A 9,807-nucleotide genomic window follows, 5' to 3' on the forward strand; every position below is an offset into this window, starting at 1 on the left:
GACTTAACCTCAACCATTCACATATAACTTTATATAAAATACAATATTCTCTACTCAGTATCACATATATCTCTGACTAGATCCTAAACTATGCTAGATAACTGAGAATTGATCCCCTTCTACATTCTATACCTGAATCCAACCTGATTCTCCATATATTTAATCAACAAAGGTATAAATTCCCAGTCATCTATCTTATGTGATATCAAACCTCTCAAACCTCTATAAACTCAGTCAGAGTAAAAGATAGACACATAATTAACTACTAAATATTCATGCTAATAATCTATGTAGTTAAAACCTTATTTTTATATATAAGGAAAAATCCCACATAGACATCATCCCCCCTTTTAAAATAACCCCTTTTTCTGATATATGCTAATCAAATATACCCATTACTTATTCATGCTACCAAGAAAACATACATCAACGAAATTGTGACCATCCTGACATCATCACTACAAATACAAAGATCCATGACACTTTGTACTTACATGGATATTATAATCTGAACACATGAATATAAAAATAACAAAAACATCCGTCTACTTCATCCACGCGCAGTCAGAGGAACCCCAAGTTTCTCCCTGGTCACAAGGGGATCTATCTGATCCACTGAGATAGCAAGGGGATCTATCTGATCCACTGAGATAGCAAGGGGCTTTATCTGATCCACTGAGATAGCAAGGGGCTCTATCTGATCCACTGAGATTCTTCCGATCCTGTAAACCTTAAATGCCATGGTATACATTTCCAACTTAACATTCCCATTCCTCAATCAACATTATTAATGGAGTCTAAACTGGAACAAGATGACATGGCAGAATAATTAGTCCTCTCCCTCCTTGTATTAACATTAACTGATACATCTCTAACTGTAATATCTGGCATGTTAGTAATCGTTTGTACAGATCTTAAAATCAATCCCAGAATATTTGAAAACAACACCCCATAACTACATTTTAGTCATTTAGCAGACGCTCTTATCCAGAGCAACTTACAGTTAGTGATTACCTTTATTTTTTATACTGGCCCCCCGTGGGAATCGAACCCACAACCCTGGCGTTGCAAACGCCATGCTCTATCAACTGAGCTACATCCCTGCCGGCCATTCCCTCTCCTACACTGGACGACGCTGGGCCAATTGTGCGTCTCCCGGTTAAGGCCGGCTGCGACAGAGCCTGGATTTGAACCAGGATCTCTAGTGGAACAGTTAGCACTGCGATGCAGTGCCTTAGACCACTGCGCCACTCAGGAGACTATTGTTACAATAATTACTATGGCCACTATAGGACCTAGAATGCTTGCCATCCATGTTCCTATGGAATTACCCACTAAACAACCTTGAAAAAACATAAACAGCATTCAAATTACCATATCCTCCTCATCTTAATATAATAGCCTCCAATTCTATGTGATTATCAATTACACATTCTAATGATTAACATCTCAGACCCAATTGCTTAACAACCCATGATTGTTAAAATATACAATGTTAAACTCCGCCTTTGTCCTCCTAATATTCCTAATATAACATACGAATTATAACACTCTATTATCACTCCCTGTTACATCATCACATCCCTAGACTATTCCTGCTTTAATAATTCAACCAAAATCAGATCATATGAAAATATCATAACCCCATGATAATAACCAATTCATTACTTGCCATTCAACATAGATATGTAGCACCCTAAACATCCATATCAATATCACCCCATACTTCAAATGTATATAATGACTAATATGTTAATACTTTAACCCAATTAATCACATATTCATGATTTCATTCACAATCCTCACCTTAACTTCAATGTTTCAAACAGTATGAGTCAACAATGTCTATTCAATAAATCCTATAAATGTATCCTAAGACATGACCTTAATGTATCACTGTTTAAACCCCTAATATCTATAGAAAACATTTATATGCTTATACATACTAATAATTCACTTAAATCACTCATTAATCTTATAAATTATAACCAACCAAATGACTGAACTCAACCAAATTTAAAATGACAATTCTTATTCACTTTATCCTTATCACTGAAAATGAAAACTCTCAACTTAATCACCCATTACAACTTTCAGAATGTATACTTATATTAACATACACTATAAACATTCAGAATTCAATTGACTTTCCTCATCCTGAAAATAAATACAGATCATTATCTCAATGCATTCTCAATAGTATCACTTTAGCAGTGTATATACCTACTATCATCTCCAGATCGTCAGTTTCCTCGTAGCCATCTGTAGCATCGGTTGACCTGATACGTGTTCAATCTCCCCTCTATCCATACCTCCGTTGGTGTAGACTGTGTGATGATGCATGAACCTTCTTCCTTCACTAGTTCTATGACCATGCAGAGTCCTTCTCCATTTATCACCGTCTCTCTGTGGAGTGTATCCTTCTATCAGCGTACCAATAGTCTCTGCTGCAAAAACACACAGACAAAACAAAACAATGCTCCGCCGAAGCGGTGCCACCTTCCTCCTCTGCGTTAGAAAAGTCCTACAATGGTACATATAGATCTAGGAATCTCTCTCTCTTACTTGGCCCTCCATCAAGGTAGCCATCAACACCTATTACTAACCTTCCCACTTGGGTGTTGTCCATCAATGACTTCCTTAATCCTTTACCACCACATAGTCTCCAAGTCGCAGAAAATGTACAGATTCTCCTGGTAGGTCTGGCAGAGAAGCCTTCACCTTTTCTAAAGAAAGTCTGCATAACATTGTTAGTTGAGACACAGCATGCTACTTCATCCTGTCTTCTTATCAGTCCTGATAAGCCTTTTATATTAGGAAGTACACATTCTCAGTTTGTTACCTGTATAAAAGACACCTGTCCACAGAAGCAATCAATCAATCAGATTCCAAACTCCCCACCATGGCCAAGACCAAAGAGCTCTCCAAGGATGTCAGGGACAAGATTGTAGACCTACACAAGGCTGGAATGGGCTACAAGACCATCGCCAAGCAGCTTGGTGAGAAGGTGACAACAGTTGGTGCGATTATTCGCAAATGGAAGCAACACAAAAAAACTGTCAATCACAAAATCAGCAGGGGATCAAATACTTTTTTCCCTAACTGTATGTGTGTATGTATGTGTGTATATATGTATATATATGTATATATATATATATATATACAGTGGGGAAAAAAAGTATTTAGTCAGCCACCAATTGTGCAAGTTCTCCCACTTAAAAAGATGAGAGAGGCCTGTAATTTTCATCATAGGTACACGTCAACTATGACAGACAAATTGAGAAAAAAAAATCCAGAAAATCCCATTGTAGGATTTTTTATGAATTTATTTGCAAATTATGGTGGAAAATAAGTATTTGGTCACCTACAAACAAGCAAGATTTCTGGCTCTCACTGACCTGTAACTTCTTCTTTAAGATGCTCCTCTGTCCTCCACTCGTTACCTGTATTAATGGCACCTGTTTGAACTTGTTATCAGTATAAAAGACACCTGTCCACAACCTCAAACAGTCACACTCCAAACTCCACAATGGCCAAGACCAAAGAGCTGTCAAAGGACACCAAAAACAAAATTGTAGACCTGCACCAGGCTGGGAAGACTGAATCTGCAATAGGTAAGCAGCTTGGTTTGAAGAAATCAACTGTGGGAGCAATTATTAGGAAATGGAAGACATACAAGACCTCTGATAATCTCCCTCGATCTGGGGCTCCACGCAAGATCTCACCCCGTGGGGTCAAAATGATCACAAGAACGGTGAGCAAAAATCCCAGAACCACACGGGGGGACCTAGTGAATGACCTGCAGAGAGCTGGGACCAAAGTAACAAAGCCTACCATCAGTAACACACTACGCCGCCAGGGACTCAATTCCTGCAGTGCGAGACATGTCCCCCTGCTTAAGCCAGTACATGTCCAGGCCCGTCTGAAGTGCATTTGGATGATCCAGAAGAGGATTGGGAGAATGTCATATGGTCAGATGAAACCAAAATATAACTTTTTGGTAAAAACTCAACTCGTCATGTTTGGAGGACAAAGAATGCTGAGTTGCATCCAAAGAACACCATACCTACTGTGAAGCATGGGGTTGGAAACATCATGGTTTGGGGCTGTTTTTCTGCAAAGGGACCAGGACGACTGATCCGTGTAAAGGAAAGAATGAATGGGGCCATGTATCGTGAGATTTTGAGTGAAACCCTCCTTCCATCAGCAAGGGCATTGAAGATGAAACGTGGCTGGGTCTTTCAGCATGACAATGATCCCAAACACACCGCCCGGGCAACGAAGGAGTGGCTTCGTAAGAAGCATTTCAAGGTCCTGGAGTGGCCTACCCAGTCTCCAGATCTCAACCCCATAGAAAATCTTTGGAGGGAGTTGAAAGTCTGTGTTGCCCAGCGACAGCCCCAAAACATCACTGCTCTAGAGGAGATCTGCATGGAGGAATGGGCCAAAATACCAGCAACAGTGTGTGAAAACCTTTTGAAGACTTACAGAAAACGTTTGACCTGTGTCATTGCCAACAAAGGGTATATAACAAAGTATTGAGAAACTTTTGTTATTGACCAAATACTTATTTTCCACCATCATATGCCAATAAATTCATTAAAAATCCTACAATGTGATTTTCTGGATTTTTTTTTCTCATTTTGTCTGTCATAGTTGACGTGTACCTATGATGAAAATTACAGGCCTCTCTCATCTTTTTAAGTGGGAGAACTTGCACAATTGGTGGCTGACTAAATACTTTTTTTCCCCACTGTATATATATATATATATGTGTATATATATGTATATATATATATGTATATATGTATATATATATGTATATATATGTATATATATATATATATATATATATATATGTGTATATGTATGTTTATGTGTATTATCTCCCGAGTGGCGCAGTGGTCTACTAGAGATCCTGGTTCTAATCCAGGCTCTGTCGTAGCCGGCCGCGACAGGGAGACCCATGGGGCGGCTCACAATTGGCCCAGCGTCGTCCAGGGTAGGGGAGGGAATGGCCGGCAGGGATGTAGCTCAGTTGGTAGAGCATGGCGTTTGCAACGCCAGGGTTGTGGGTTCGATGCCCACGGGGGGCCAGTATGGAGAAAAAAATAAAATAATGTATGCACTCACTCACTCTGGATAAGAGCGTCTGCTAAATGACGTAAATGTAAATATGTGTGTGTGTGTATATATATAAAAAACATGGGGGACTGGAAGTGATGCAGACAATTACATTGATGGAAGTTACAATCTATCTGCAATATTAAGCTGATCTACCCCCTTAAAATAAATAAAATAAATAAAATAATAATATTAATTACCTGAAAATTGTATGTCATCCAGTCTTAAAATGTCTGCAAAAACCAAATATTGAAATACTGTTAAATATTTAAAAAACCATTGTTATCCATTGAGTGAATTGTTATCCATTGAGAGATATAGAATAGTATACAATCGTGCTAGGTAATTTATTTCTACAACTGTGATGTAACTGAACTTCCACTAGGAGGAGCCAGTGGTCCATTCTTGATTAGACACTTCACATAAAATAGAAATTTGTTTGGTAAAAACAGTAGGATAAATAAATATGTAGGTAGATATACATATATATATATATATATATATATATATATATATATATATATATATATATATATATATATATATATATATAATATACTAATATTCTAGATACACACACACACACATAATCAATTGACTAGTATTTTTTCTATAACTGTGATGTAACTGAACATCCACTAGGTGGAGACAGTGGTCCACTCTTGAGTAGAGACTTGGTTTGGCATGCATTTTCATGGGTTCTGAGACACCTTGAGACATGTCACATAAAATTTACATTTGTTTGGTATAAACAGTAGGATATATACATATGTAGGTAGAGTCCATTCTCGTTTAAAAAAATCAATAACAAAACATCTCATTCATTATATACTATATCATTTTATACAATACATTATTAAAAATATTCATTTATAATATACAACATAAATAATACATATATATATGCATAGTTAGATATAGAAGCCTTCATCATTTTGAAAATTCAACTCACCTTCAAAATGCTCCATGAGGATAAAATGATTCAAGAAGTCTCTTTAAGATGTATGTCTTCAGGCCTTCTGGTCCTCTGGGTCTTTTTTCTTGGTTGACTGAGACATCCCACGGACGCTCTTTTATGGGGTCAAATGGATCTGTTTAGGTCAGCAGTAAAACGGGACATCTTTAAGAATACAATTGTTTTACCTTTTTTGTTTTTAATTGACTGAGACATCCACAGGACATTCTATCCTCGGATGCCTCCCGGACATTCCCGGACGCCCCCCCCCCTGAGAGCTATTTTTAAAAGGTTAAAGGTTAAACAGGTTTAAAAAAGTAGTTTCAAAGACACTTGGGGGACCCCATGTGTACATTCAGTTCCCTTGTGTGTAAGGGACCCCCTAGATGAGCAAACTGTTGACCATTAAAATATGGATAGCTGAGAACTCTTTCTAAAAGGGTAAACAGGTTTACAAAAGAGTTGTTTTAAAGAAACACCACACACGCTCACACACACACACACACAACCCAAAGAACCAGTGGCTCTTGTGTAGCGAGAGAGAGAGAGAGAGAGAGAGAGAGAGAGAGAGAGAGAGAGAGAGAGAGAGAGAGAGAGAGAGAGAGAGAGAGAGAGAGAGATAGATAGATAGATAGATAGATAGATAGATAGATAGATAGATAGATAGATAGATAGATAGATAGATAGATAGATAGATAGATAGATAGATAGATAGATAGATAGATAGATAGATAGATAGATAGATAGATAGATAGATAGATAGATAGATAGATAGATAGATAGATAGATAGATAGAAAGATAGATAGATAGATAGATAGATAGATAGATAGATAGATAGATAGATAGATAGATAGATAGATAGATAGATAGATAGATAGATAGATAGATAGATAGATAGATAGATAGATAGATAGATAGATAGATAGATAGATAGATAGATAGATAGATAGATAGATAGATAGATAGATAGATAGATAGATAGATAGATAGATAGATAGATAGATAGATAGATAGATAGATAGATAGATAGATAGATAGATAGATAGATAGATAGATAGATAGATAGATAGATAGATAGATAGATAGATAGATAGATAGATAGATAGATAGATAGATAGATAGATAGATAGATAGATAGATAGATAGATAGATAGATAGATAGATAGATAGATAGATAGATGTAATTCATTGAAGGTAAATACAATTTTCTTTCAAACCTTTTATTTTCTTCTAAATTGTTACTTCAGAAATGTTAGCATACATACACAAATTATTAAAGTTTACTATACAATATTAAATATTAAACTATGACACTAATGTTTACTACTAAACCTATGTATCATAAACGTTATTATTACACAAAACTACACCTTTCTAAACAATACATGTATAATTATTATAATAATGTTTTTCTTAGAAAAAAAGCAGAATCAGCATTTTTCTCCTTTTCAGGGGCCTTTTGTAACTCGACACCCCCATCAGTCTCCAAATCCCCGACTTCAAGCTGTGAGGGAATCAGACGTTGCCTCTTCCACGCAGGCTCTCCATGGCCTTCAAGGTTTTGCATGTTTTCTTTTCGATGATAGATCAACCTTCTTGCCGATAAACCCAAGTTTTGTCTTGAGGACAGAAGGGACCATCTTCGTAAATGTTCACGATGGTGGAAAAACTGTTGCACTTGTTTCATCATATCAAGCACCTTAAACCAATCTCGCCACTTGAAGCTAAAGACAGGCAACAAAATAGTTGACCTCTGTAAAAGCGTTTGAAAATACATACGAACAAACAGATTGGGTGGCATTTGCGCTATTGAATTCAGAACAACCTAAAATTGTCACTTTGGAGTCTGGACTATACGCTACTGAAGAGATTCGTATGACTTTCAAATCATCTGGCCCACAGACTTCCTCTTCCAGTGCGTACCCAGGCAGGGATGGTCCATTCAGGGCCTTTTAGATCTGACATAGAGCAAGTCTTATCTTAAGCCATTCCCTCATGAGAAACGCAGGAGAAAAACTCCCGGTTTTGGGCTGAAAAAGGTTGTTGAGACAGCTGTGTGTGAAAATCTTCACTGTTGAATCGTCCGGTTGGCCCCGGTTGGCCTCCACTCATATCAATCCCACCATTAAAACAATCAGGTGCATCACAAATAATGGCATCGATGGTTTTGTCCTTGTGGCCCAGACATGAAGGACACAACACACCTAGAATTGGTCTAGGAGATGTGTTTTCTGGAGTTTTCTGTGGTTGATCTCTCTTGAGGTTTCTTGTCGCTCGTAGTGTTCACAGGACAAGTCTAACACTTACTTTTACTCAGGCAGACCTACCCAGAAATTACTTTTTCATTCTACAAAGGGGTCACAAGCGCACTACACAGCAGCTCCATAAGTTCACTACAAAAAATTCCCAACTGTTTCAAATTTTTCAAACAGTTCAAACTTTAAGTTCAACTAGGTCAGTACACGACACATCAATCACCAGGCCATTACTTTTTATTTCAAACATGTTGTAGAGGGTTCGTTGCACAGTGCTGATATTCTCTTATTCTCAAACAAACTTTAAACTTTAGAAACTGACACACATGTTGTAGAGGGTTCGTTGCACAGTGCTGATATTCTCTTATTCTCAAACAAACTTTAAACTTTAGAAACTGACACAGACAACGGCTTCTGAGTATATATAAAATATATTTAGTTATGCAATTGCAGGCAGAAGTTAATACAGAGTCAACAGGATTTGTATAGCTCTTCATAAGTTCTGCAAATTGTCCAAAACAATCTCTGCTTTTCATACAAGCACGCCCCTCCCTGGCAGATCAGGAGCCACCATGTTTTCTTCTTGTGGCTGTGTGGAAGCAACGAGAAATTGAAAGACTACAGGTCTACCTGTTCCTCCAGTTGATCTCTATCCCATGTCCTTGACTACACGCCCAGACCAGCTGCAGGGAGCTAGAGGGAACCATCCTTACCAAAAGCACAGCATTGGTAGTTAAGAAATGTCTCTACTATTGTTAATCATATTCATTGTTAACTATTAATATTTAACAAATCAGGTAAATATGTGCTCTTTCTCTCACAGCATAATAGATCATATATTCCCCATCAATGTGCTTTACTTAAAAGAAACAGCTGCACCATCAAGTTACATAAGCACACACCCTAAATAGTGAAGAGAACATCCGGACAGGATGTCCTTAAAAGGTCATAAACACAGGACACAGGAAAACTCACCAATCACTTTTTGACAGCAACCGTCTACTATATTCTCTCTCACAGGAGTCTGTGAAACAAGACAGTTGGAGATTGAAACATTGTATGTGTATTCCCCTCCCCCAACTGCTCTGTTCACTCAGACAAACAAACCAGACTGCAGTTTCCCACGCAAGAATTGACTTCAAATCCTAAAATCTTTCAGAAATACATAATTTCCCCCCCCTCCTCATAATTCCATAGGTCTATAGGAGTGTCCCAGGTTTTCATTACAACCATTTCGAGTGCATATTGTATATGGTTTCAATATCGTACTATCAGATTTGATAAATAACAGATCATAACATGAAAAGCTCAGTGTTGATTTTAAATATAAACATTAACAGTCCACAAAAATGGTGTGTAAAACAGTATGTTGGCTTGGCTGATAAAAAGGGTAGATTGAATTTCTCTTGGCAGTTGTGGCTCCCAGGACTACAGCCAATCAAGGACTAGCTACCCCCCCCCCCCCCCCCCCC

The sequence above is a fragment of the Coregonus lavaretus genome, assembly GCF_964263955.1.
Source record: "Coregonus lavaretus genome assembly, contig: HAP1_SCAFFOLD_487, whole genome shotgun sequence".
NCBI lineage: Eukaryota > Metazoa > Chordata > Actinopteri > Salmoniformes > Salmonidae > Coregonus > Coregonus lavaretus.